The sequence below is a fragment of the Lissotriton vulgaris genome, assembly GCF_964263255.1.
Source record: "Lissotriton vulgaris chromosome 7 unlocalized genomic scaffold, aLisVul1.2 SUPER_7_unloc_1, whole genome shotgun sequence".
NCBI lineage: Eukaryota > Metazoa > Chordata > Amphibia > Caudata > Salamandridae > Lissotriton > Lissotriton vulgaris.
In genome coordinates, this window is record NW_028240614.1 from 1453065 (window position 1) to 1480879 (window position 27815).

Sequence of the window (27815 nt, forward strand, 5' to 3'; positions counted from 1 at the left end):
TGTGATTTCTTTTCTCCTTCTTCTTTTGGCTCTTGGTTTTGTACGGTTTGATCGGTAGGTTTGCATCATTACTGGTTTGGGGAAATGGTGCTTCTGCCCACCACTTCTCAAGGGAATCAGTTGTTTTCTGGAGGAGATGAGGTAGTCCGCTATAATCACTGCCCAGTATGATTTGTTCTGGTAAATTGGGTACTAAGCCTACATTCAGAAGGCTTCCTTGGTCTGCGTGATGTTGTACCCGCACCCTAGCAGTGGGATAAGTCTTGGTGTCGCCGTGTACGCACTGGATGGCAACTGTACCGGTCACAGGTCCTATGCGAGTGGGTAGTTCCTGAGGGCGCAACACACTTTGCCGGCAACCGGAATCAGCCAGAGCGCGTAATGGTTGACCGTCTATTCTCACCGGACAGTGAAAACGAGGGGGTTCCCTCTCCGGGGTGTCACATACCAGATTCCTAACCAGCCCCACCTCCATGGGTTCCTCTCTCTGGGGACAAACTCGGGCGATGTGCCCATAACCCCCACAATGGTAGCATTGGGGTCCGGAGTTCGGTGGTCGTGGTAGGACGGGGTAAGGAAATAGGGGAGTTGGTTCTGGTTTTCTAGGTAGTGGAGGTCTTTGGGCTCGGATGTGATTGGGGTGATGACCTCGGGCTGGGTGCTCCTCCTTTATCCTCTGAGTCTCCTGGGCACGATTGAAAGCGCTGGCTATTTCCACGGCCGTATCTAGCGTTAGGCGGGCGTGTTGGCGTACCCACTTCTGCTTGGAGGGATGCAAGGAAGCCAAAAATTGCTCCAGATAAATTTTAGCCAAAATATCGTCCTTGGAGGAGGTGGCGGGTTTCAACCAACGATTAGCCAAATCCTGGATACGGAAGGAAAGAGCTCTGGGGTTTTCTTGTGGCCCTTCCTTCACTTGTCTGAGGCGTATCCTATAAGTTTCGTCGTCGATTCCTAGCCGCTCCAGAATGCATGCCTTTATATCAGCATACGGGGTCTGCACCTGGACGTTGGCCTGCTGGTAGGCCGCCTGTAACTCCCCAGTAAGCAAAGGACCCAAATAGTGACCCCAGCGGTCGGCTGGCCAAGCAGCAGCGTGTGCCAGGCGTTCAAAATTTGTAAAGAAAAAGTCCGGGTCTTCGCCTGGAACATACTTTTGAAGCACCACCGACGGAAGGGAAGTAACGGGCCTCCGTTGTCCCAACACGTCAGTGAGTTTTCCTAGGGCCTGGTCTTGGGCCGTACCTTGACCCTTCAGGACATCGTGTAATTGCCCACGATCCTCTTCGGCAGTCTTTAGGAATTGTTCCATGAGCTTTCCCATCTGCTCCTGGGATTCGGCCAGTTTCTTTACTGCAGCCTCCATGCTTCCGGTGTATCCCACTTCTGACACCACCTGTGGGCTTTGGGTATGGGCGGACCGGAATAACAGGCGTGGAGGCCGTATGTAGTGAGCTATGTCTTTAGCTGTTTTTATTAACACACACAGATATAGAGTTTGCAGAGGGAAAGGCACCAAAGGATTGGAGAGGGAAGGTCCTGGAAGGTAGTCGTCAGGGAGGAGTGATCCGCGATGAGCTGGCGTGGTACGTCTTCTTCTCTCCGACTTGAGGATCCGGTGGCCCTCGGAGTTAAAGAGAGACAAAATAGGGCAGTTTAGTGCTCGACGTTGAGTACTGACCGATGACACCAACACCCGGTTTGTGATGGGACAGAGGGGAGAGTGAGGAGGGTTCGGAAGGGTCGAAGACGGAAGGGGATACAAGCGGGAAAGGAAAAGGGTGAAAGTAGTGAGGGTTCCGGTGGCGGTATTCTCTATATACAGTGGCTCGGGAAGTGTGCGTATATACAGTGCTCCTAGGAGTGCTATACAGTGAGGGGATTTCTTATATACACTATGATACAAGTCGACCTGCAGTTCAGGAGACAGGGTACTCACATGCCCCGCCGCAACTCTTCTCCGAGTTGCGGCCGCTCTCCAGCCACCTCCTGGGGACTCCACCAGTCCTCGCTCCAGATCTCTTCCTCCTCGCCTCCGGTCTTCACTTCTCCTTGGCCTCCGCTATCTCCGTCCACCGCCTCCAGTTCTTGGTTTGCTGTCTCCTGCCACGAGTCCGCCGTCAAGAACTCTGTTCCTTCTCTGCGGCGTCCTTTTCCGTGTTCCTGTCCAGGATCGTAGGCGGGACTTCCGGGGTCAGCGGTAGTTGCTTCCGGGTTGTCGTCACTCGTACTCGATTCCTGCATGGAAAGAGAAAGGGGAGTATGCCGGGTTGCCAGGGACGCGGTGGGACCATCAATGGAGCCCAAAGAATCGGTACTGAGCCACCGCCCAATAGAGGTAGGGGCAGGGTCCGTTCCACAGTTATTAAATACAAAACTATTAATTATCATTATTCAATAATTAATTTACGCAAAACTTACTAAACATAAAATTCATTACTTCTAGACATTTTAAACATACATTAGAAAAATAAACTATACTTTTAACACATATTCTAAAATACAGAACACCAAAAATAAATTTCGATATTATTAACAAACGATATTTTGACTAACGATATTACTAACTTCGATATTAACAAAACGTTTTTTTAATGTTTTTATTGGCTGTATAAAGTTTTGCCATACAGATTGAAAAGCATAATCCTCGCCTCCAGTCCAGACACAGATTTTCTTATCATACCTCACAACCAGCAGTTCTTAACCTGAGGTCCGTGATCCCCTGGGGAGCTGCAACTCTGTCTGAGGGGAGCAGCGACTGTTTCCAAAATTAAAAAATATTAGCACATTAATAAAGATTGCATACATAACAAAGGTAAATGTAACATTGACAACTTTAAAATGCTCTGTAATTGTCAAAGAATTTGAAATTGTAAAAATGTAGCTTGCCATCCTTAGCTAGATTCGGGGGAGCTGTATGAGTACAGCAAACAGCATCTAGTGCGGACGATTGTTGGCCTCAACTGAAACACTGGTATGAACGATGCAGGGGCAAAAACGAGCATGGTCTGGAAGCAAAAAAGACAAATTGATGTGCTGGAGTCTAGTTCATCACTTCGGGACAGATGTGTGACCCTCAGTGTTTGCAACTCGCAACTTGCATTTTTTTGCGACTCACAATTCACTGATGTACAGCAGTGTCTGAAACACTGTTTGCAAATCCCAAATGGGTTGTAAAGGACCTGCCTCATTACATATTCATGAGGCAGTTTGCCTTTTGGAAACCATTGGGAATGGCCAGCACTCACAGGGATGGTGGCCTGCTGAGGTCAGCAGACCACCATGTCTGTGACTGCTTTTTTAATAAAGCAGTTTTTTAGGTTTCGGCTACCGTCCCACTGCGTAAGCAGTGGGTAGGCGGAGCCAAAATCTTTTGTTAGTAGTATAGGGGGCCTGAACACGCCCCTCTTCTCCATTGGCTGGCCTCGTAAATGCTGGCCAGCCATTGGAGGAGAGGAGCGTCACTGAGTTCAGGGCCCGCCTTGACGCGATTCGGGGGAGTTTCCGTGTCTTTTTTTAAGTCACGCCCTCTCCTCTTCCCATTGGCTGGAATTTTACCTTACAGCCAATGGGAAGAGGAGAGAACGAAAACACGCCCCCCAATCACGAAAATGGCAGTGGTTACTCCGAGGCCTTTCTGCCTCGGAGAAACGTGGTCGTGGAGATCTCCTCTCTTGTCAAAGTTTTCTCAGCTGATACGAACAGCTGCCGCTTCCTCTGCTCTCCTCCAACTGCTGCCACCTGCGAGAAAATTAACTGCGCCACGGGCTTCCGACTCACAAGCACCACCGCCTGCAATGTCACGTTGCGTTTTGTGACGGACAAGTACTTCTTCTTTGTATGGCTGGTCTGCTCGGACAGCAGTCCCAAGTTAATATTTAGGTGTTTTTTGGGTTTCTTTTCCCCAGGCTCTTACGCTGCCCGTTTTTGACATCCGGCTGTAGCGCCAGGAAACCTTTAGTAACCGGCCACCGACAGAGCAGACCGCACCCAAGCGTCCGCGTTCACTTCCTGGTGTGCGGGAGCCTAATCCTCTGCGGCAATCATGGAAGGTGCACGGCGTAATCCAGGCCGCGGCGCCTTCGTTCAGGCATCCTGAGTGCCGCTCAACAGCAGCTGGAGCATCGAGCTGATGAGGAGCAGGCGGGATTCCCTCAGCCGTGCAGCGAGGACTCCCAACAGAAAGTGGCGCCGGAGTTGTCCGGTGACGAGCGCGCCGACGAGGAGCAGCTGCAGCACTTGCAGGGCGCTGTCCCCCAAACCAGCCGCGCCTGCCCGGCCTGCCCCCTCCTCAGCCTCATCCGCTGCTCATAAATGGCATTGCCGGGCCCCTGCACCCCGAGCCCCTGCAGCCTCCTGCCGCTGGCCTGCCCAGGGGCATGGCTGCAGTGAACATGATGAACAACCTCCCTGGAGCTGTGCACGTAGCCCCCCCATCGGCCTCCGGGGGCTCCATCGCACAGGTGGCACAGGCGGCGGTGGCGGCCGCCGCACTGGGGTCAGCCGTGGGGCAGCCGCAAACTCAGCCCCCTCCCCCCGCAGCTCCCGACACGGCGGCGGCCGCATCACGGTTCCGGGTGGTGAAACTGGACTCTAGCTCTTAGCCCTTCCGCAAGGGCCGCTGGACTTGCACCGAGTACTACGAGCGGGAGCAGCCTGTGGAGGCCCCTCACAGGGTGGTGGAGAGTGTCAGGCAGGCGGCCGAGGAGAGGGAAAGCACCAGCGAGAGCTCGGCCAGCAGCACTCTGAGCCACTATACGGAGTGCGCAGGCCCCGGTCTGCAGCAGGGGTACTCGGAGCCTGGGGCTCAGAGTGCCACCTTGCCAGCACAATCGCACCCGCCTGAATGCGGCTGTGGACAGCAAAAGCCGGGCTACCAACCTCCATTGAACCCTTCGGCTGGTCATAGTATGGGGGCCGTGCCTTCAGTGCACCAACAACCCCCCTATTCACAGCCTGTACAGACTCTGCCCCAGCAGCTCCACTATGCAGCCCAGCAGCAGATTCCCTCCGCCCTCATCGCCATGCCGGCTACTCAGACTACTGTTACAGGGAGCGTGGCTGATTACTTGCAGCACCCTCATAAGCTGCAGACCTTGGTAGGGCCAGGGCTACCGGGCATAATCTTTCGGCACACATGCAATCCACAGCCGCACAAGCACAATCCACGGCCTCTGCTATGACTGCTGCACATGCACCCACGATGATGCCCACGTCAGTGGTCACCAGTCAGAATGTGCCCCAGCAAATAAATCTCCCCCTTGTAACGCCTGTCAGTCACAGCGTGGGTCAATCCTTAAATCTGCCCACTGCGTCGCAGTCCAGTCATAATGTGGCAGTGGGTCAGCACTTGAACCTGCCCTCCACGGCGCAGCGAGCACCAGCAGCTATTAACCAAGGAATGCCCTCCGTCATGCAGCAGAGTGCCCCCACTCTGACTGCACCTCTCCTGCAGCCGCTGCAGCCCCAGGGGGTGCCGATGGGCCCGCGGAGCCTTCCTCAGTAACTGGTCATGGCAGCGCAGAAGGCCCCCGTTCCCGCAAAACCCCAGGCTCAAGGATTGGAACCCGTGCTTCAAGGAATGAATAATCCGCAGATCCCGGCTGTCGGCCCAATTGCCCCTGCCTCAGCCGCTGTTAGCCAGATCAGCTTGACAGTTTCTGCTGGTCTGGGCCCCGCACCTGTCATGTCCCAGCCCCCCACTGTACACCCCCCACTGTACACAACAGGGTTCAGGGTGTTGCTCACTATCCTGCCAGTGTACCGGTGTCTCAGCACATACCACACCAGATACCTCTTAAGTTCTGCTCAAATCTTTGCGCCCTCGCTCATCCAGTCAGTGGCAAATCAGATCCCAGATGCAAGGCGTCTCATGGAGCACTCGGTGGCCGGTTTGCCGCAGTCCATCATCGCTGAAGGCATTTCAGGAATAGGTGGTTCAACTTCTTTGGAAGGGAGGGGTGGCAGTCTAGCGGGTCCGGCTTCTTCCCTTGAAGTCCTTACCTCTGGTCGATGGCGAGGTTGACAGGTAAGGTCATGTGATGGCCTTGGTGTACCCTCTACCCTTTCACAATTTGGTTGACTCAGTGATGGCGTGTCCTGTGACTTCGAAAACACTCTCTAGTACTCACCTTTTGTGCCTTCTGTTTTGTGCTTACAGTATTGGGGGGAATTGTGCATCTTGCTGTGCATCTTGCTATGCATCATGGTTTTTAATTTTGTAGATCTGAACCCTAATTTAATACTACTATGTTAAAAAAGATTTATACATCGGTTAACTTTGGACGGCACTTTTTGGATGTCCTTAACTCCATTTAAACTGCTTTTAGAAACTGTGTGTCTTAAAGCACACGTTTCCGTAACTGCTAGGTACTACTGTGTGTTTGTGATGCGACACAAACTTCCAGAAGTAAAGTGCAATTTCTCTTCGACGAATTCCAGGTATTTCAAGCAGGGTCAAGAGTGTCTGAGATGGTAGGGTACAGCTGCCTGTTGTTTGCTCATGAGTCTGTTTTTTCTCCTGAACTTTTTCCTAGTTATTCATTTCTATCCAGGATATGAATCAATGTATTTTCTACAAGGCGTACCTCCAGTTCCCCACCAGCCCAGCTCTCATTCATGAACTCAGACCGGTACTTTGTCTCCTCATCCGCTCCTCTCTGCCCCCCACCCCCTCACCCTCACCTCCACCCCTCATATCTGAGAGAGCGCAAATTTGAATGAAAAATATGTATAGGGCATATTTACAAGCACATTGTATAACGTAGGAATGAAACGTATATCGTAATGTGACGTGACACTTATAGCATATAGATAACCTATATAATCCAAAGTAATCTAGGAAATGTAACTGTATTCACTTTAGAACATGTGTTAGATTTAGAAGGCCCGTATATGTAGTAGGCTGATATAGAAATGATGTAGAAATGCTTACGAAATGTAGAACGTGCAAAGTAGAATTCATGTACGTGTGAAACTTTAAACGGAGAAGTGGCGAGAAATGTAACGTGGAGAAGTACGCAGGAAGTATACATACGACGATGTAACGAATAAGCATATAAAGTTATACTCTACGTAGTTATATTCTATGTAAAATGTATTCAAGTATAATCAAGACTTTCGCTAAATACGAATATATAAATGTGTGTTAAAGGTTATACTGTGTAGAAGGCTTTTTGTGAAAATGCTAGAAAGGTTTAGGTCATTTGTGATTCTAACCTGACTGACCAAGGGTTAGCAGGAACACAGTCCGATGTATATAATTTAGCGGACTTACAGGAGTCGTAAATAGCTTGATGTGGACGTGAGAGCCAAGAAGTCTAGCACTTGTTAGATTTAAGGTGACAACGCTGGACGAGGTTTATGGCCTGAACGTGATGAGAAGCGCTTAGAATTTGAAACTTGTTTTGAATGACCATTCACAGGACCTAGAAGGTCAAAGAATAGCAGTTGTAAGTTAAAGTCTTGTTTAAGTTCATATGATTTCTGATCTGAAAGTGTCAATTGAAGTTGCCAATAAGAAGATGAAGATGACATCTAAGGAAGAAAGGTCAACTTAACGGACGACGAAAGAGATGAAGCAATGGAAGAAGCCAGAAGCTGACATCATCGGGGAAAGTCCGTGGTGGGCGTCAAGGGGCGTTCCACCTACATTGTGATTGTGTATTTTAGGGACAGCACCCCGGGGTGAAGATAGCAATTGGAGATTAGGAACAGCGAGACGAATTGCTCAGAGCGAAGGCAAGGGTAGATGCCTTGAGCAGATGCGCTGAGAGAGATCAGAGCGCAAGAGAGCAGTAGGCCGAGGACCCTTAAGAAGAGCGGATGGGTAGGCAGAAAGGGTACTGCTTCTTAGACTTAAGTTACCTTTAGAGGCTAAGAGAGTTTGAACTTCTTTGAAAGTCAAACTGCTGACACCTTTTTAGGGAAGGAACTAACGAAGTAGGGATGTCACATAGCATAGAGTAGGGACAGATTTAACGTGATATTTTTCTCTTTCTGTAGACGACGCCAAGGAACCACTTCACATCGAAGCTTTAACTTGCTGAATGTGGAATTGATATTGTATTCTTTTGTATACTTTGATCCCGAGAGGATTGTATTTGCATTTAACTTTGGTTTTTATATAAAACTTTCAAACTTTATCAGTTGTAAGTGGTTCTTCCGAGTGGCGTCCGTTAATGGGGTTTGTCTAAACCTATACAGGGGTTGTCTTTTACTCAATGACAGATACTAGCGGTCCAAAACAGATGAATGAGATAAGTTATTAAATTGATCATAAATTGATATCAAAATCTCATTCCCCGCAGTTGGTAGCAGAGAAATGATGGTTATCTTCTTGAGGAAGACGACCTAGGCCAGGTTTAGTTTACCCCAAGGTCCCTAGTCATCGACGACCAGAAGAAGAATTGCAGCCGAAGACGGTGCTGACGGTGCGACGAGAGAAAAGCAGCAGAGTCGGTCGAGAGTGAGTATAAGGGTCATGCGTTGTAAGATTGCGGTGTTTTTTGTTGTTCCTGTGTTGTAATGTCAAGCGGAGTTGAATGCCTGTAGTGTGATTGAGGGAAGGTTGTGAGCGCGCGCAACCGGATGAAATCTTATGTCCAGAGGACTTAAGTGGTTCGGGTGTATCGAACACCCAGAGTAATTTGTCTACCATTGAAAGGGGGTCATGAGGTACCATTGATTTCCCGACAGACCGATGATAGGGGGAGCGTATGAGTGAGTGAATGAGTAACGGACGCTGGTCGTACGTTTACTGCGTGTAAGTAACCTATCAGTGAGGCGATCGTCTGACCGTAAGAGGGAAGACGTTTCGTCAGTTGAGGTGACAATTACAGTTAGACTGTGGCCGTACAGTCAGAGAAAAGTGATCGCTTGGACGGAAGTAGTCATTTTTCAGTGTATGAATGAAAACGCATACGAAATCGTGAGACAAATTGAGAAAGAAGGAGAATTGCTGCAAGAGGGAACGAGTGACGTCAGCATAGAACCGCGCTGAGATTGGTTAGTTTGTCAGACGTCAGCGAAGAGTCGCACTGAGATAGGCCGATTAGCAAGAGCCGCGTAGGGATTGGTTGTTGGTTGTCATCGGGACGTAAACAAGGAAGAGTAAAGAGGAAAATTGTAAAACATCGAAAATGAAGTGTTTTAAGAGTTTAAGAGCACTCTTTAGGAGAAATAGAAGAAACTTATATGCCGGAGAAGAAGCTCCACCAGAAGGCACACCAGCTTATTATATGGCAGTGAATGTAGGCTTGCACTCGATATTATGGATCTCCGAGTGGAATAAGCTGACTGAAGGGAGTAAGGAACTGGCGTTTCCGAGATTCGGAACGTTTAAGCTAGATGTGTTGAACGAACTAAAAGCGGTAATGCTTGCAACAAGACCTCTACCGAGGCCAACACAGTTCGAAGCACTTAGTGTATGGTTTAGAACAGCACACGAAAAGAGCGTAAAGAGGCGCCAAGAAAGAGTGAGACGATCAGTAAAGGCGGTACAAGATGCCAAATGGGATGAGGAAGCTAAGAAATGGAGAGTGCAAAAGATAGAAGCGGATAAACTGTACCCGATGCTAGAAGTTACGGGAGAGAGGAAACCTCTAGAAGAAGAGGAGGAAAGCGAGACAGAAGAGGATTTGATAGAGAGGCTATTGACAGATAGACCACCTCCGTACAGCGGAGGGGCCGCAAGTCCTATATTACCACAAGAGGACGGAGCTAGATGGGGAGAATATAAATCGATCCCAGTATCAGAGTGGGATGCCAAAAAAGAGGAGGAGGTACCTCAATCTAGTTCCGAACAAAGAGTAGTGGGAAGATTCGTGGTCCAGAAAATGCCAGAAACGCAACATGTAAGGTCTTACCAAATGCCAGATGCTCTACAAGTACCGGTTACCATAGGCCCTATTGTGTCAATCTACAACCCAGAAGGGGTCCAGCAGGAGGAACAGGCACGATGGGACAGGGAAAGGGTAGAGATGGAGAATAGAGATACCATGATGAATCCTCAGAGACAGATATTAGCACCGATGAGTCGGAGTACCCCATTAGATGCGGCAACAGGTCCCTGGGTAGAACAAGGGCGTCAAAGAGGGCCAATGGACTTAAGGGGACCAAAACCGAAGACCTTTAAGGAATTAAGGGAATACCTGAAGGATTGGGATACTGCCGAGGAGATTAGGAATAAAAGTGTAGAAACAGGAGCTGAGTGGAGAGACCAAGATAACCGGGTTCTCTCTCATTGTGGAGCTGGCGAGAGCAGCCCGGAGTGGGAGAGAGGGAGTCAAGAAAGCAGAGGAATTAATTGTCCTACTATTAGCGGCAATAGGCAAATGTGCGACGACAGGAGTACAGGGTGTGGCGAAGTGCCTCGCGTCACCTTTAGTGAAGGAGAACAAAGGACGCAGGAGTACCGTAATACTTTCAGATGCACTCACCATACCCCGGGTGAAACAGTGCAACATTGGAATCACGGAAACATGGAGAGTCGCGAAGCGTCTCGACATGCATCCGGCGATAGTAGACAAAGTCATGACAACGTAGGGAGTCGCGAAACGTCTCGCCATACTTCTGGTGATCAGGATCGAGATCGCGGGAGCATGGGGAGCCATGAAGGACCTTATCGGTTACTGAGCGACACCAGACAGCAAGCGAATTACAGCGATTTTGAACAGAACGGTGGATCCTATCTCGTATCTGGAGAAACCGAGCCAAAAAGGCGCAGTGTAGGGATGGGGGATGGAGTAATGTTCCACCACACCCCACGGGAAGATGGAAAGGCTTGGGATCTAGAGAGGTGGGAACAAAGAGATGGAAGGAAAACTCCTCATAACTCACCTGTGTTCAGGCGTAGGGCGCATAGTGGAGGTGAGAGGGGTATGAACGAACCTCCTAGGACTGACATACTGAGAGCTGAAATAAAAGCAAAACGGCTCGATGTAATGAGTTTAAAGTCAGACCTAGATGAAATAATTGACGGCACAGTGAAAATAGAGAGATTAGAATTGTACGCACCAGATGAAATATTGTTTTTATCCAAGGATGTTACTCGGAGAGCGAGGTCAGCTCATGAAAATTTATCGAATTTAGCAAATAGATATATGATAGACCTATCACGAACTAAAGCTTTACAGGGTAACCATAGGCTAACTTGCTCGGATCAGGATCTGGATGAGCGTAGAACGATCGCGCTGAAGGTACACATAAGGGAATTGATTCAGAGTATTAGAATATGGAGAGATCTGGATAGATGGGAGGAAAGATGGTCTAAGAAGGGATCCGTAAGAAGGAGTTCACTTACAAGGTCCCCGGATACAGACCTAATGCGAATGGAAGCATTCCCTTTGCGAGAAATCGCGAACGGAAACTATGTTCACGTACCCTGGAGTAGGGGGGATTTGGCGGCATTTACCAATTCCTTCCCAAAGCTTAGAGAAAATCCCGTTGAGTGGTACAAGCAGGTAGAGAGGTTCGTAAAGATCTCTAAGGTGCTGTGGATCGATTTGAACACATTGTTCGATATCGTAGTACCCGGAGATTTGTGGACGGCATGCAAGCTTAGTGTTGAATGGCCTACTTGTGAGCCTCCGAGAGATACCCGGACGAATGGTCCATCAGTCAGAGTCATGGAGAAATACGAAAGAGTCATAACATGGCTGAAAGAGAAAGTGCCAGTGCACGATATAGACTGGGTTAAGATAGATCGAACTACTCAGGAGCCGAAGGAAACAGTCCATGAGTTTTATGAGCGATTGCTGAAAGCATTCAAGCAGTACAGTGGGTTAGACGTAATGGATCCTAAGGACATAGGACAGTTTGTGTCGAAGTTTGTTTTAGGATTAAGACCAGACATAAGCCTAATGATACAACAGCATTTGATCTGTTGGCAGAACAAACCTTTAGACGAAATTCTGAGGTATGCAAGGTACTGTAGCGATGAGATAGATTCGAAAACGAAGAAACTCAAGGAGAAGTTAATGCTGGTACAAATGCAAGCAGCTGGAAAGGGTGGACAACGGCAACAGGGAACAGGAGCGCAAGCAAAGAAACAGAATAATCAGAGCAGAGATGAGGAAGAAAGACCGAGACCGAGAATGGATATTTCGACACTGAAAAAGACAACTAGATGTCATCAGTGTAACGAAGTGGGACATTGGCGACGCGAGTGTCCTTACAATGTCGAGACAGGGGAATTAGAACAAGAGGAGGAAGAGGTACAGAATAACGTGGTTAAGGGAGCCGTAGCCCCAAAGGGAAAGTTTATCAAAGGGGGGACTCAGACTCCTCGAGCCCCGTTTCCTCAACCGCCTCGCATCACAAACGGAGGGAAAACCTATAGACAGATGCCATTGTTTGTAGGAGGAGAGGAATGCTACTACGTTGATCCTCTTACAGGGCAACGAGTAAGCAGGGAGGAAGACTGTACTCTAGGAGCCGCCCTGGAAGTAGATCAGAGAGGACCATACGTAGAGGCTGAAGTGGCTGGATGTCCTACAACCTTTTTGGTGGATACGGGTGCTACTCGATCTACGTTGAGATCAGCGGTAGTCCCAGGTTTGCCAATCTCGGGAGAGACGATTCAGGTGGTAGGAGTCGCAAACAAGAGGATGACTAATCCTCTGACCGAACCAGTGTCAGTGAAGATAGGGAATTACAGTGACGAACATCAGTTTGTGATCTGTGATTCTAGCCCTGTGTGTTTGCTAGGAAGAGATCTATTGTGCAAACTGAATTGCACAATACATTGCACACCTGAAGGAGTAGAAGTACAGACGAATGATGAGGACGCTGATTTCAAGGTTGTAAATTCGCAAGAGTGCGTGGAACTATATCCTACCTTAACAGTGGAAGAACTTCCACAGGATTTGAGGGAGAAAGTGTCAGCTGAGGTGTGGGATTTTACTGGAGAAGAAATAGGACTGATAAAAGGAGTAGAACCAGTAAAAATCTTGGTAAGACCCAATGCTGAGTATCCAAGAACCCCACAATACAAGTTGACTCCAGAGACGATTGCGGGAATAAAGCCTGTGATCGAATACATGATTAAACAGGGAATACTGAAGGAGATCGTGGGAAGTCCATGTAACTCCCCGATTATGGGTTTGCAGAAGCCTAGTGGAAAATACAGAATAGTGCAGGATCTTCGGAAGATTAATAACATTGTTGTCTCATGTTGTCCAGTGGTACCGAATCCATCAGTGATATTATTTCAGATACCGTTCCAAGCTGAATGGTTTACAGTGATAGATTTGTGCCAGGCTTTCTTTTCGATACCTTTAGATGAAGAGAGCCAGTATCTTTTCGCTTTTAAGCTGGAAGATCGCGTCTTAACATGGTGTCGTATCCCTCAGGGGTATACAGAAAGCCCATCGATCTTTAACCAGTTATTAAAACGAAACCTTGAAAGTCTAGTACTGCCCAAGAATTCGGTTCTAGTCCAGTACATAGACGACCTCCTAGTTGCGTCAGAAACTGAGGAAGCTTGCAGAGAAGACACCATAACCTTGTTAAATCACTTGGCCGAGAACGGACACAAGGTGTCTCCAAGTAAATTGCAATATTGTAAGACTGAGGTGCAATACTTGGGTCATAGGATTGAAAAGGGAAAGCGGAAGGTGTCTCCAGACAGAATAGAGGCGATCATGAAAATGAACGCGCCTACAACACAAAGAGAAGTCAGGATGTTTCTAGGCATGGTCGGTTATTGTCGGCAGTGGATAGCTAACTTTTCGCTGAAGGCAAAACCTTTATTACAACTGACGCATAAAGGAGTAAGTGATCCGGTACCATGGGACAAAGATTGTTTGATGGCGTTTTTGCAGCTGAGGGAGGACTTATGTCGTGCCCCGGCTTTAGGAATGCCTGATTACACGAAACCATTTTTGTTTTACTGCTGCGAAAGAGAGGGATGCGCTTTAGCAGTTTTAGCTCAGATCCACGGAGATGCGCGTAGACCAGTGGCGTATTTCTCGGCTACATTAGATCCAGTAGCCGCAGCGTTGCCCGGATGTCTCAAATCCGTAGCTGCAACGGGTGTCAGCATTGAACGATCTGAGAGCGTAGTCATGGGTCATCAGTTAGAGGTGTATGTACCACATTCTGTAGAATTGTTAATGACCAGGACTAAGACTCAGCATCTGACAAATAGCAGGCTCACACGCTACGAGCAAGTCATACTGGCTGCCGAGAATGTGACCCTAAAAAGATGCTCCGTCTTGAATCCTGCAACTTTGATGCCACTTCCGAATGAGGTGGATGATGAAAATTGTACAGATCATGACTGCCTCGATGTGACTGAACTATGCACCAAACCGAGACCCGATATTGTAGATGAGCCATTGACTGACCCCGATGAAATTTTCTTTGTTGATGGTTCATGTGTAAGAGACAATGTCGGTCAGCTGAGAGCAGCTTATGCAGTTTGCACAATTACAAGAGTTATAGAAGCCGCTTGCCTGGAAGGAGTACACTCCGCTCAGGTAGCTGAAATTGTTGCTTTGACTCGTGCTTGCTTAGCGGGCGACAAACTTCGAGTCACCATATACACCGATAGCCAGTATGGTTTCGGGGTAGTTCACGATTACGGGCAGTTATGGTCTCAAAGAGGTTACATGACCTCCTCGGGTTCTCCCATTAGGAATGGAGAATTCGTGAGACTTTTGTTAGAAGCATTACAAGGTCCAACAGCTATAGCAGTGGTTAAATGCGCTGCGCATACAAAGAATGTTGACTTTGTGTCACTAGGAAACCGCTACGCGGATGAAGTAGCGCGTTATTGCGCAGAACAGGGATATTCTCACACTGATATAAAAGTGGGGGGAATCCAAGAAAGAACTGAATTGACCATGTTGTTAGATACTGTAGATACGTGGGATGAATTGAGAAGTGTTCAGGAAAATGCACCAGATGATGAGAAAAAGAGTTGGGAAACAGCTGGTTGTTCTAGAAGTGAGATGAATTTCTGGATATCTGCAGATGGGAGAGCAGTTTTACCAAATGAACTTATTAGTCCAATGGCAAGGAAATTGCATGGATCAGCACACATAGGAAGAGATGCTATGGTGAGAGTATTCAGACAAACGTGGTTTAATCCCAAATTTAGAGTAGCGGCAGAAGCTGTGTGTCAGCGATGTACGATCTGTCAGCAACTAAATGTGGGAAAGAGGACACCAGTTACATTGAGTCACATTGGGAGGTCTGGGGGGCCTTTCAATAGGATGCAGCTTGATTTTATAGAAATGCCTAAATGCAACAGACTCAGATACGTTTTAGTGATTGTTTGCATATTTTCTAGATGGGTTGAGGCTTACCCTACACGTAGGTGCGATACACTTACAGTAGCAAAATTGTTACTTAGAGAGTTAATACCGAGGTTTGGGGTGCCATCCTCTTTGGAATCGGACAGAGGAACTCATTTTAACAGCGAAATAGTAAAGATGCTATGTTCAGCTTTGAGTATCGATCAGAAGTTACACTGCAGCTATCGACCAGAAGCTTCAGGGATTGTGGAGCAAATCAACAGCACAATCAAGTCCAGACTTGCCAAAGTTTGTTCAGCAACATCCCTGAGTTGGCCAGACGCACTTCCAGTGGTTCTCATGAGCATGCGTAGCACACCTGATAGAAGAACAGGCCTCTCTCCGCATGAAGTGCTAATGGGGAGAGCTATGAGATTGCCGTCGGTTCCGACTGCAGCACTAGTGAACATCACAGACGATTTGATCTTGGACTACTGTAAGGGACTATCTGATGCCGTTAATTCTGTGTCCCTCCAGGTCCAGGCTGCAGAGGTTCCATCAGCACAAGACTTGTGCCATGACTTGAGTCCGGGAGACTGGGTCCTGGTGAAGAAGCATGTCAGGAAGAACTGCTTAGACGTGCGCTGGAGAGGACCGTTTCAAGTTATACTTGTGACGAATACCGCAGTAAAGTGTGGAGGTCTGCCAAACTGGATACATGCCTCACACACCCGAAGAGTGCCAACACCTCTAGAAGAAACAGCTCCTCTCTCGGATGAGAATCCAGCGGGAAGAGGAGAAGCCATAGAGGGGGAAAGCCAAGCTGTGGAGGTGAGCGAAGAGGCTGGGATTGAGACGGAACAGGACGACGAAGGTCAAGACACCAGTGGGACCGAAGTCGCCTCAGAAGAAGAAAGTAATTGGGAGTCCGATACAGAGATCGAACAAACTGAGAGTGACCAAGGGACTGGTCCAAGAACCAGGAGCAGAAGGACAAAGAGAGACGAAGCCAGTTGGCCGGAGAGAAAGAAAAGGCCAAGCTCAGAAGAAAAGCAAGAAAGAACTCTTGTTCCGATTGCAGAGGAATCAGACCAGGAGGAGGAAACTACAGACTCAGGAACTGAAAGTCCAAGGAGATCGAGAAGGGTACGTGTGCCCTGCAGAAGGTACGCCACCCCAGAGTGGACTTATCTAGCAGATGTCTTGGGGACAGAAATCTGGGAGAGTGAAGAAAGTGAAAGTAATCGATCACGATCCATTTGTGGCAGTGGAGATATGGATGTTGACGCCTGGACTCGAGACTGAGGGATTACTGACTTTCACACTTCCCATACCCCCATATTTGAGTCAAATTCAAGATCTAGTGCTAAATAGGTTACAATTTCCAACATTTGGTCAGCAAATATCAGAAGAAGAAGAAAAAGTCATTCGTTTTGAATTATTGGAAATTGTCGTGAAAGCTGCAGGTGCGAGAATAATTGTTGATGCATAAGAGACTTTTGTGTATAAGCTATAAAGAAGAAGATAACCTAGCACCGAGTGGAAAGAAGAATAAAATTAGGGATTACATTTAGTGGACGGAGAAGGGTTAGGGTTGTCCGTTGTTACAAGAGGAAAGACATTGTGCGAAAAAGAGACTTTGTTGATAAAAAGCACTTTACAGATTGGGAAAGCAAATAGAGCAAATAAAGACTGGAAAGGAAAAACTTTTCGCAAAAGAAGGAACTACGCTGTTTTGATAACATGGAGAACGGCAACCCAAACCGAAAAGCTAGATGTATAGTAGGTACACTTATAGCAATAGTAATATTTCTCATAATTACAGTAGTGACAATATCATACATAATAGGACATGAAACAGATAAAGAAACAGCAAATGTACAGCCTATGACGACTTTGAGACCTGCTCTTGTGGGGAAAAGGGAGGAGAGCAATGTTATACGTGAAAAGGCGTTATTGGCAGATGAAGCTCGTAGATTACACGTAGACGAGTCACAGGGAAACTTTAGGTCAAATGCATATGCTAAACTATTGTACGAGTATATCGATGCCATGGAGGCCAAAGATTGCTACGTTTGTATGCAATTGCCGGCTTCTGTAGACGAAGGCATTAGATATCATCATCTCCCATTGACTTATGGGATAACATGTAGTTTACTGCTCAGTATATTTTATGGTAGGGAAGGATTTGAGTACTACTTTTCAAATTATGATTCGGTACTGCCTGAAGTTCCGAATTATAAGCAGATGAATAAGTGGGACTATTACAAAAAGGAGGATAGACTGGCTAAATTCTTTCTTCCTTGGGATACACTAGATACATCATATGCACGCAGAAATAATTTGACTTGCAAAGTATCAGAGGTAGAGAAGAAGTTCATTGGACAAGTAGATGATAGATACAGAAGGCAGAAGATTCTAAAAATGTCAGGACAATGGAAAACGGATTGGACCGAAGAAGAGAAAGCACATAAAAAGAAAGGTAGCAATGGTCCAATAGCATTGGATAGAACGCAGAAAGGAAAGTTATGTTTAACTCGAAGCAAGACATATTATGAGAGTGTATTTGTAGGTGAAGTGAATTGCGAACATGCTTTTCGTTTAGAGTACTATACGAAAGATTTTATGAAAGGAATGCAAGCTATTCCGAATGTGTATTTTGTATGTGGAAGAAATGCCTATGTAAAACTACCTGACAATTGGTATGGTTCGTGTTACTTGGCAATTGTCTTCCCCAAAATATATCATGCAAAAGATGTAGCGATAATAGAAGGAAAGGCTTCGGGGAGAGCGAAAAGGGAAGTAGGAGATGCAGAAGTAGTAGGAGATGTATTTGGAGCGATGTTTCCGATGTTAGGTTTAATACTTAACGACGTTAAGATCAGGAGACTGGCTACAGTTGTGGATAGATTATCTGCAAGTACTGCAAGATCATTAATGTTGGTAGAAGGTGAGATGCAGTCGATTAGAGCAATGGTTCTTCAGAACCGACTTGCTTTAGATGTACTGCTAGCAAAAGAAGGCGGAGTTTGTAAGGCTTTGAAGGTCCAGGAATGTTGTACTTATATTCCTGATAATTCAAAAACACTTGAGAAAGTCATACGGAACATTACACAGATTCATCAAGAGATCGAAGATTTATCAAAAATAAATGTTTGGGAAAAGGTTGGTCATGGAGTAGGAAAGGTTGGGAGTTGGTTTTCCAACCTTGGGAAAAGCATAGTATGGTACATAATAAAGCCTGTATTGATAGTATTAATTTGTATAATCACATTGTTAGGTTTAGTAAAATTGTATAAATGGTATAGGTTGAACCGGTTACAACGAACTATGAGAGAGCAAGAAAGGAGATTAGCTGCTTTACAAGATCAACAGTATAAAAGCTTAAGAGCTCTCGAGACGATGAAAAGAGGGAATATTGTAACTAGTTCTGTTTAGAGATGTTATTCAAATTGCATTTAGTGATGACTCCTAGAAGTCATCAAAGGGGGGACTGAGAGAGCGCAAATTTGAATGAAAAATATGTATAGGGCATATTTACAAGCACATTGTATAACGTAGGAATGAAACGTATATCGTAATGTGACGTGACACTTATAGCATATAGATAACCGATATAATCCAAAGTAATCTAGGAAATGTAACTGTATTCACTTTAGAACATGTGTTAGATTTAGAAGGCCCGTATATGTAGTAGGCTGATATAGAAATGATGTAGAAATGCTTACGAAATGTAGAACGTGCAAAGTAGAATTCATGTACGTGTGAAACTTTAAACGGAGAAGTGGCGAGAAATGTAACGTGGAGAAGTACGCAGGAAGTATACATACGACGATGTAACGAATAAGCATATAAAGTTATACTCTACGTAGTTATATTCTATGTAAAATGTATTCAAGTATAATCAAGACTTTCGCTAAATACGAATATATAAATGTGTGTTAAAGGTTATACTGTGTAGAAGGCTTTTTGTGAAAATGCTAGAAAGGTTTAGGTCATTTGTGATTCTAACCTGACTGACCATGGGTTAGCAGGAACACAGTCCTATGTATATAATTTAGCGGACTTACAGGAGTCGTAAATAGCTTGATGTGGACGTGAGAGCCAAGAAGTCTAGCACTTGTTAGATTTAAGGTGACAACGCTGGACGAGGTTTATGGCCTGAACGTGATGAGAAGCGCTTAGAATTTGAAACTTGTTTTGAATGACCATTCACAGGACCTAGAAGGTCAAAGAATAGCAGTTGTAAGTTAAAGTCTTGTTTAAGTTCATATGATTTCTGATCTGAAAGTGTCAATTGAAGTTGCCAATAAGAAGATGAAGATGACATCTAAGGAAGAAAGGTCAACTTAACGGACGACGAAAGAGATGAAGCAATGGAAGAAGCCAGAAGCTGACATCATCGGGGAAAGTCCGTGGTGGGCGTCAAGGGGCGTTCCACCTACATTGTGATTGTGTATTTTAGGGACAGCACCCCGGGGTGAAGATAGCAATTGGAGATTAGGAACAGCGAGACGAATTGCTCAGAGCGAAGGCAAGGGTAGATGCCTTGAGCAGATGCGCTGAGAGAGATCAGAGCGCAAGAGAGCAGTAGGCCGAGGACCCTTAAGAAGAGCGGATGGGTCGGCAGAAAGGGTACTGCTTCTTAGACTTAAGTTACCTTTAGAGGCTAAGAGAGTTTGAACTTCTTTGAAAGTCAAACTGCTGACACCTTTTTAGGGAAGGAACTAACGAAGTAGGGATGTCACATAGCATAGAGTAGGGACAGATTTAACGTGATATTTTTCTCTTTCTGTAGACGACGCCAAGGAACCACTTCACATCGAAGCTTTAACTTGCTGAATGTGGAATTGATATTGTATTCTTTTGTATACTTTGATCCCGAGAGGATTGTATTTGCATTTAACTTTGGTTTTTATATAAAACTTTCAAACTTTATCAGTTGTAAGTGGTTCTTCCGAGTGGCGTCCGTTAATGGGGTTTGTCTAAACCTATACAGGGGTTGTCTTTTACTCAATGACAGATACTAGCGGTCCAAAACAGATGAATGAGATAAGTTATTAAATTGATCATAAATTGATATCAAAATCTCATTCCCCGCATATCTCATCACAGCGCCCGCTCTTTCGCCCTCTTTCAGATTTCTCCCTTCGCCTCCACGTGCTCCCTCTGCCCTCTCTCCTCAGAGTGCACGCATCCCTCCTCACCTCCGGTTTCTGGAGTTCCCCTGTTCTCTACTTGTCCCCAGCCCTCTCCCCCATCTTCCATCCCTCTGATCTCGCTTCTCCACACTCTTATCCTCTCCCTGCTCCCCTGGATGTATTCCTCTCTCCTGGTGTCGCTGCTGTTTCTTCTCCCTCGCACCCCTCTGTTCTTTCCCTCTCTTCAGTCCTATCTTCGTTCTTTCTCCTAAACTCGCCTCCACCCCCTCTATATATTCTGCTCTGTCTGTACCCTCGCCCCTTCCATCTCCCCTTCGCTTTCTCATGTCCCTCCTTATGCCCTGTACCCATCCCTCAAGCCTTCCCTTCCCCCTCCCCTCTTTGCTGCTGCCATCAACTCCCCCTCTTCTGTCTCTGTCTGCCCTCTCTTTTCCGGTCAGACCTGTCCCTCTCCCTCTCTGCTCACTGCCCCCCCCCCCTCTGCTCACTGCCCCCCCCGCTTTTGCACTTTCCTTGCTCCCTCTTTCGCCTACTTCTTTTCTTCTCCTGCTCTCACTCTCTCACTCTCTCACACTCTCACACTCTCACACTCACTCTCAATCTGTTCTTGTTCTCCACACCTCTGCTATCTCTCCATTCCATGACCTAGAACCCACTTCCGGCTCTCTACCCCCGCAGTTCTCGGCTCTTGCTTGCTCCCGCTGATCTACTGTTTATCAAAATAATAGTTTATCATCAGTTTATTAAACACTATAAACATAAAAAGCATATATTCTCAGTTTATCATAAAAATCGACATCATTTACAAGTTTGCATAATAATTAACGACGCTTCTAAAATGAATGGCAATTTTACAGATAAGCCACCTTTCTCTATTCTTTCTCCGACTGGTCTGGTCGCCTCTGCCCGTCTTCGTCTCGTCTCTCACGTCTCAGTTCTTTCCAATCCCTCTCTGTTGCCTCTCGAATCACCCTCCTTCCGCCTGTCTGTTCCTTCTCCTCCATCACTTGTCTGCCCTCCCTAGACATGAACTGCCTCCCCTTCTTCTCGCGGTGCTCTTTCCCTTCGCTGGTGCTGCTTTCCTCCACCTCTGCTTGCTCTCCCTCTTCGCGCCGGCTCTCATCTTGGGTTCTCTCCCTTCCTTCCACCCTCCTCCCCTGGCTCTCGCCGTGAGTGGGGGGCTCTGTGTGAGTGGGGGGCTCTGTGTGGATAGCTTTTTTTGTAGGTGGCTCTGTCTGTGTGTGGGTGGCTCTGTCTGTGTGTGGGTGGCTCTGTCTGTGTGTGTGGGTGGCTCTGTGTGAATGACTGTGTGGGTGGCTGTGTATGTGTGTGGCTCTGTGTGGGTGTAAATGCAATAGGTCATGCATATGCGAGCGATTAAGCTATTGGCTTTGTACATGACAATGCCATTTATTTAACAATTAAGCTATTGGTAATGTAAATAACAATGCTATTTATGATTTTAAAAAAAAAACACAAAAAAAGTCATGAACAATGCCAATAGCTCTACCTTTAATAATGCCGAAACCATTGCATTGTAAATGCTTGTTTAAAATGCTGCCCGTTTTCGTTAAACGAAAATGGAATGCATTATTTAAAAATAATGAAACATTTCAGTTTCTTTTTTAAGAGCATGCAGAGGTCCATGTGACAAGTTCATGCAGTACCCTTCTCAGATCTTGGCCAACATCTTGACATTTGCATTGGCCAGTTGCTTCTGAGGCTTGGCACCAAGGCCTGGGGACCAGACCCTCTGCACAAGCTTCCTTTGGTGTCCCTATTCAGTGGGTGTGCTGGGGGGGGTGGGGTTGGCTAAAGGACTTGGGAGGGCTTGTGCTTAGCTTAAGTTCAGTAAGTAAAAATCAGATTCAATGCCGAACTGAAAGCAATACCAGTAAGAAAAGTAATAGCAATGAAGTGTGAGTATGGAGAGACCCAGGTGCTGTCTCCGTCAGAGTGCTGGGATAGTCCGATGAGAGATGGAGGTTCGGCACTCTGCTGAGAGAATGGGCTTCAAGTGTGGAGTTATCAGCTCTATGCTGACTCTCTGTGCAATCCTGGTCCTCTCGCTGGTTTATTTCATGTTTATTTAGTAGAAAAATAGGAGCAGAGTTACTTTTCCCACCTCGCAGTCAAGTCCTGGAAAGCCCTCCCCCTCCACCTCCTAACAGCACCCTCGCTGACGGACTTCAGGAAGAGACTCAAGACCTGGCCCTTGGAGTAAACCCAGCAACCCAGTGCCTGGATCCCCACGCGGGTGATAAGCTGTACTTTACAAGTACTGATAGATAGATTGATTGATTGATTGATTGGTTGATTGATTGATTAAGGGATGCCTCTGTTGTAGTAAGCCCCATACCGTCATACTTTTCTAAGGCAGAGGTAAATCTGCTGTCAGAGGCCAGGGCTTTAGATTGTGCAGAGGGCTGTTGTAGCCTGACTGTACATAAGCCCATCCCTGCAGGCTTCTCTAGTACCTTCAGTACAGAGATTGTCAATGTTCCTTTCAGTAAGTAGCCATGTTTTGTCCACCTAGGCCACCATACCTTGGAATTATCTAAGTGAACACTCTATGGTGTAATTGGGGGAGCAGTTGTTTTACAAATTTCCAGTGAACTGTTGGGGGACTGAGCTGCGAGGTGCACTAGGGTGGCTCTGTACTGGTGATCAAGGAATAAACTGAATTTCTACTTTACCCTCTCTATCCTCTGATCAACAATTGCGACATCAGTTGCTGAGCCATCCTTCTCTTGCAGACCCCACTCATTCATATCCCTGCTGAATGGAGACCTCAAAATCCTCGCCAGCATTCTGGCAGAGCGCCTCAGCAGAGTCATTCCCCTTCTGATACTCCCCACGCAGGTGGGCTTTGTCACGGGACGTTCCTCCAGGAACCATCTCCGCACCCACGCCTGCACCCTCTGGGCGGCCAAAGACATACCTGTCGATGCGTTGGCCCTCTCCCTTGATGATGGAAAGCATTGATCGCATCGAATGGGGATACCTCTTTGCAACCTTGAAAAGGTTTGGCCTTGGGTACCAATTCATTACCAAGGTGCACCTGCTCGGGGACTGTCCAATGGCCTAGGTCAACTCAGGGATTGTTATAAGCTCCCCTCCAGATTCAGTGGGGTACACGCTAGGGGTGTCTGCTCTCCCCCTCCTGTTCCTCATGGCTATCGAACCCTTAGCAGCCACCATACGCCAATCATCCCACATTACGAGAATACCCCTAATGGGTCGTGGGCCAAGATCTATCTCTGCACGGATGACGTCCTGCTCACCCTGACGGACCTATGCTGCTCCTTACCGTCCCTACTGGAGGTTATTGACGGCTTTGCAGCACTGCCCATGAAGGGTAAACTGGGACAAGAGTAAGGCCCTCCCGCTCTCAACCTGTACCACGAAGCGGATATTCCTGGATACCCTTTCTGCTGGAAGTCCCAATGCCTCTAATGCCTCAGGATTGTGGTCAATAGGGGGCTAGACGGGATGATCACAGACAACTTAGATTCCCTTGTTGCGCAAATGAAGCTGGACTACAAGAAATGGTCACACTTGGGGCTCTCCCTGTGGGGCGGAGTACAAGCAGTGCCGCGCTTCACATACACATTGGGCATGCGACCTGTGACGGTGCCTTTGGCAGCTCTACAGATTCATCCCTTTGTATGGGGCTCTTCATGGCCCATCAGACAGCGGCCAAACTCATGGTTCATCGCTTCTTTGGGGGCCCTACACAGCCAGTGTTGAATTCCACACAAAGGGCATGGCAGGTTGCACACACTCTGTTTGGTGTGGACCCATACCTGCATGACAAGGCACCCTTACAGGGCAGTGATTGCCTGTGCATCAATGAAAGGGCACTCCGCTGGGACCAGGGGATACAGGCTGGCATGTACAACCTGGACAAGGCCCTGGGCAACGAGAATCTTAAACCATTGGAGTGCCTGAGGGTGGAATTCAGTCTCCAACTACAACAGGCCTGGGGCCAGCTGCAGCTGAAACACTCCCTGAGGTGCTGCTTGTGTCCACGCCCGTGGTCCCTGCAGACCTCACCGTGTGGTGACCTATCTCGCCATCTGAGGTCACCATAAGGGAGTGATATCGGGTATCTGCAGCACACTCACACATCACCTTTTCTCAAAGCCCCTCCTTCCCAACCCCCACATCAAATTGAGGCCTGCTTACAGGTCACACTCGAGGAGGACAATTGGGCTGACATCCTGGAAGCGCTGGACAAGGGAGCCAGTAAGACACACTTAATGTTCTGCGTCTTCAAGGCGCTCGATGAATGCACTGGACCCCAGTGAGACTGCACTGGACCCCAGTGAGACTGCACAGGGCAGGGTTCCTACCTCGCGCACACTGCTGGAGATCCACTGCCCCCGCCGCGATATTACTCACATCCTTTACGAATGCCCCTCGATCCAACCCTTTTGGACGGCCGTTGGGAATACCCTGGGGGCATCCATGATACTGTGTCTCCCCCCTCACCCCCTCCTTGACCCTCCTGCATGACGACGGGAACTCACCGGATCTCCTCACCCCCCCGGCGGGCCCCTTCCTCCATAGAGCGCTGACTGCCAATGGAGGTCCCCCACACCCCATTGCAGGGAGACTGGACCATGGCAATGATGCAGACAGTGACGTGCGAACGTGTTATCTACAACCTGCAGGACCAATCGCAGATGTTCAGGCAGACATGGCACCCTCCTTACTAGACAATCCCCAAAATGTGCCCCACCTGCACCCCTCAATTCCCGACTGAAGAGGCCCATACACCTGCAGACCATGACGGCCCTTCTTGGCGAGATGCTGTGAGGCCTTGACCTAGGCCAATCATTCTCCTTGCGATACCCCGTCTCCCCTCCACCCTGCATCCCCTTTCTTCCCCTACCCTCCCTCCCTTCCAGTGGTCTCCTCTTCCCCCTTCCCCCTCCCTCCTTTTTCCCCTCTCTAGCTCCTGCACCCTTCTCTTTCTCATATCACTCGTCTATCCCTCCACACCTACAATCTCCTTCTCCCCAGTCTTTAATCCTCCATCTTTCCTACTCCTCCCCCCAACCCTCTCACACTTACACCCTCCCCCTCGGACACATACACGTATCGACCCCTCTCTGCACCATGGGCCTCTGCCATTTTTCCTGCACCCCTCTATGTGCATTTACAGGGACTACACCCCCCCTAGCGCCCCATTGAACGCAATAGGCCGGGGGCAGAGAGCTCCTCTCATAGTGCCATTATTAACAACTTCCCCCACCCACAGTCTGAGCAGGCGTGAATAAATAAATACACAAGACAATTTTTGTAATGGGAAAATATTGCTGCAGGTTTATTCCATACAAAGGTATACAATGCCACTGCGAGAGGACTCCTAACTGGAGTCCAACCACTAGTGAGGGGTGTGTTAGTGCCCAAATGGCACTTAAGGGCCGCCCTTTTAGGGTGGCCCCTACAGAGGCCACGGGCAGCCCCCTCTCCTTCTTCCAATGCCCACACCATTCAACTCCCTGGGGCACTCCCCCCTACTCTCAGTGATGAATAAAAGTGCCCCCCTACACACTGGGGATGCTGGTCCGCCAACATTTAACAATTGCAGATGTATAAAGTATAGTGGCTATCAGCATTGTTTGCACTGAGTGACCTCAATGTGTAGTAGCTTAAACTGATTGTTCGTTTGTGAGGGAATCATGTGTACATGTATCAAGTGTTAGAATTGTGTGATTTAATGTTGCGTAGGTGATAGTTCAGACACTTTCCCAGATGCCTTTCTCGTGCCTTTCAGAGGATTTGCAGCAGAACCTCATTGTCCTGTCTTCTGTCTAGAACTACCCTGACATTTACCTGGCTAGGGCAGGGTGCAGGGTACTCTTTGGTAGAACTCCTTTTCCTTGACTTTATTTTGAGACAACTTTAGAATAGTTCATTTTGCTTCAATGATTCTGAATTTCTTTGAGGTACATATTGACTTATAAAGCCATTGATTACTGATTTGTAACTGATTTGAGCATATGAAGTTGTACCTTTGCTATTCATTTAATAAACCTTCATAGTTTAAAAATAACACTCTGTCTTGCTTTTGTATCCTAATTTGCTTCACAGTATTGAACTGTATTGATTCTGATGCTTAACCTCATGAAAAACTAAACAGGCATCAAAGATTGCTTCTTAAACCTGGATTTGCACCAGAATTTGCATGAAGAAAAGCGCTCTATCATTGGCCACCTAAAAGCATATGGAATGTTGGTTGCATTTCAAAACACCAAAGTTTGCAGCGACACAGCCAGAAATCACAAATGTTGCGGGGCAAACCTTGTCCCTCACATGGTGATGCAGCGCTCACCCAGAAATATCGCCAACCCAGGGTCCAGGTCACTCCGGTGGGGCCCATAACACCGAAGTACAACACACCTAGTCACACACACACACTTTACCCCAGACCCTTGCAAATATATATATAAAATGTGTTGAGTAAATTCTCTCCTATGACAGGATACCTTTTAAGCACAGATTTGAACACCAACATTTGTTTTCCTCAATAATTTTACTAAACTAATCTATGCATCAATGTACCCCGCCAATTAGGTCGATGGACCAATTAGTTGAGTAAGTTGATGGTGATTTTCAAGACCAGCTTAACCTCACTACAACAATACATTGATTTGAAAAATTACTTGACTCTAAAAGAATCACAAACACCTGAAATCATTTAAAAGATTTTATGTAATTACTTTGCATAAAAGAAAATTAGCATCTATGCTGTTATTATTAATTCTCACTGAGCAAGAAAACTGTTTAATGAAAGACACGAAGAGAAAATTCAGGTTCACATTAATTCCATTATTCTCTAAATAAAAAGCTCAATCAATCTTTGGTCATGTAACTGAAAGAGAAATTCTTCATGAAAAAGATTAGAGAACCATAGTTAAAACATGCATTTAATTCAAAAGATTTCTACACTAAAACCTTCCTACCCAGCACTAAACCCCATCTATACTTACTAACCCAGGCCTCCTCGGGCGCAACTCTTATCCAGGCAAGTGTCCCGTTACGATCTCCAACCTACAGGGGTTATCAGTGAGCCTTGAATCTCTGTAAACAGCTGCAGTGCAAACAGCATCTTTCTGCGATCAGCTTCTGTGTCAATAAACCCCAATTTTGATCTGATATTTATACTGTATTTGCTGGCTCTCTACCCTCAAATGTTTCAGCACTTGTCGGTTCCCTTTCTCTGATTGGTCATGACATTGCAGTTCTTAGCTCTCAGGATGTCCGTTAATTTACAATGTATTTGTTAATTTTCAGGATGTCCATGAATAACTTCCTGATTAAGGAGCTGACAGATACAAATTCGACTGTCCATGCATTTCCTAACTTCCAGGATGTCCGTCAATAACTTTGTTTGACAAACTAA

At 47.0% G+C, this 27815-nt stretch overlaps 1 protein-coding gene and 1 pseudogene across 1 annotated transcript in view; both read left to right on the plus strand.

The window, feature by feature from the left end:
* Window positions 1-27815, plus strand: part of LOC147672974 (sulfotransferase 6B1-like) — a 263082-nt gene that overhangs the window by 72607 nt on the left and 162660 nt on the right. The gene's annotated exons all lie outside the window — the stretch shown is intronic.
* On the plus strand, window positions 1574-27797 carry LOC147672975 (TSC22 domain family protein 1-like; annotated as a pseudogene).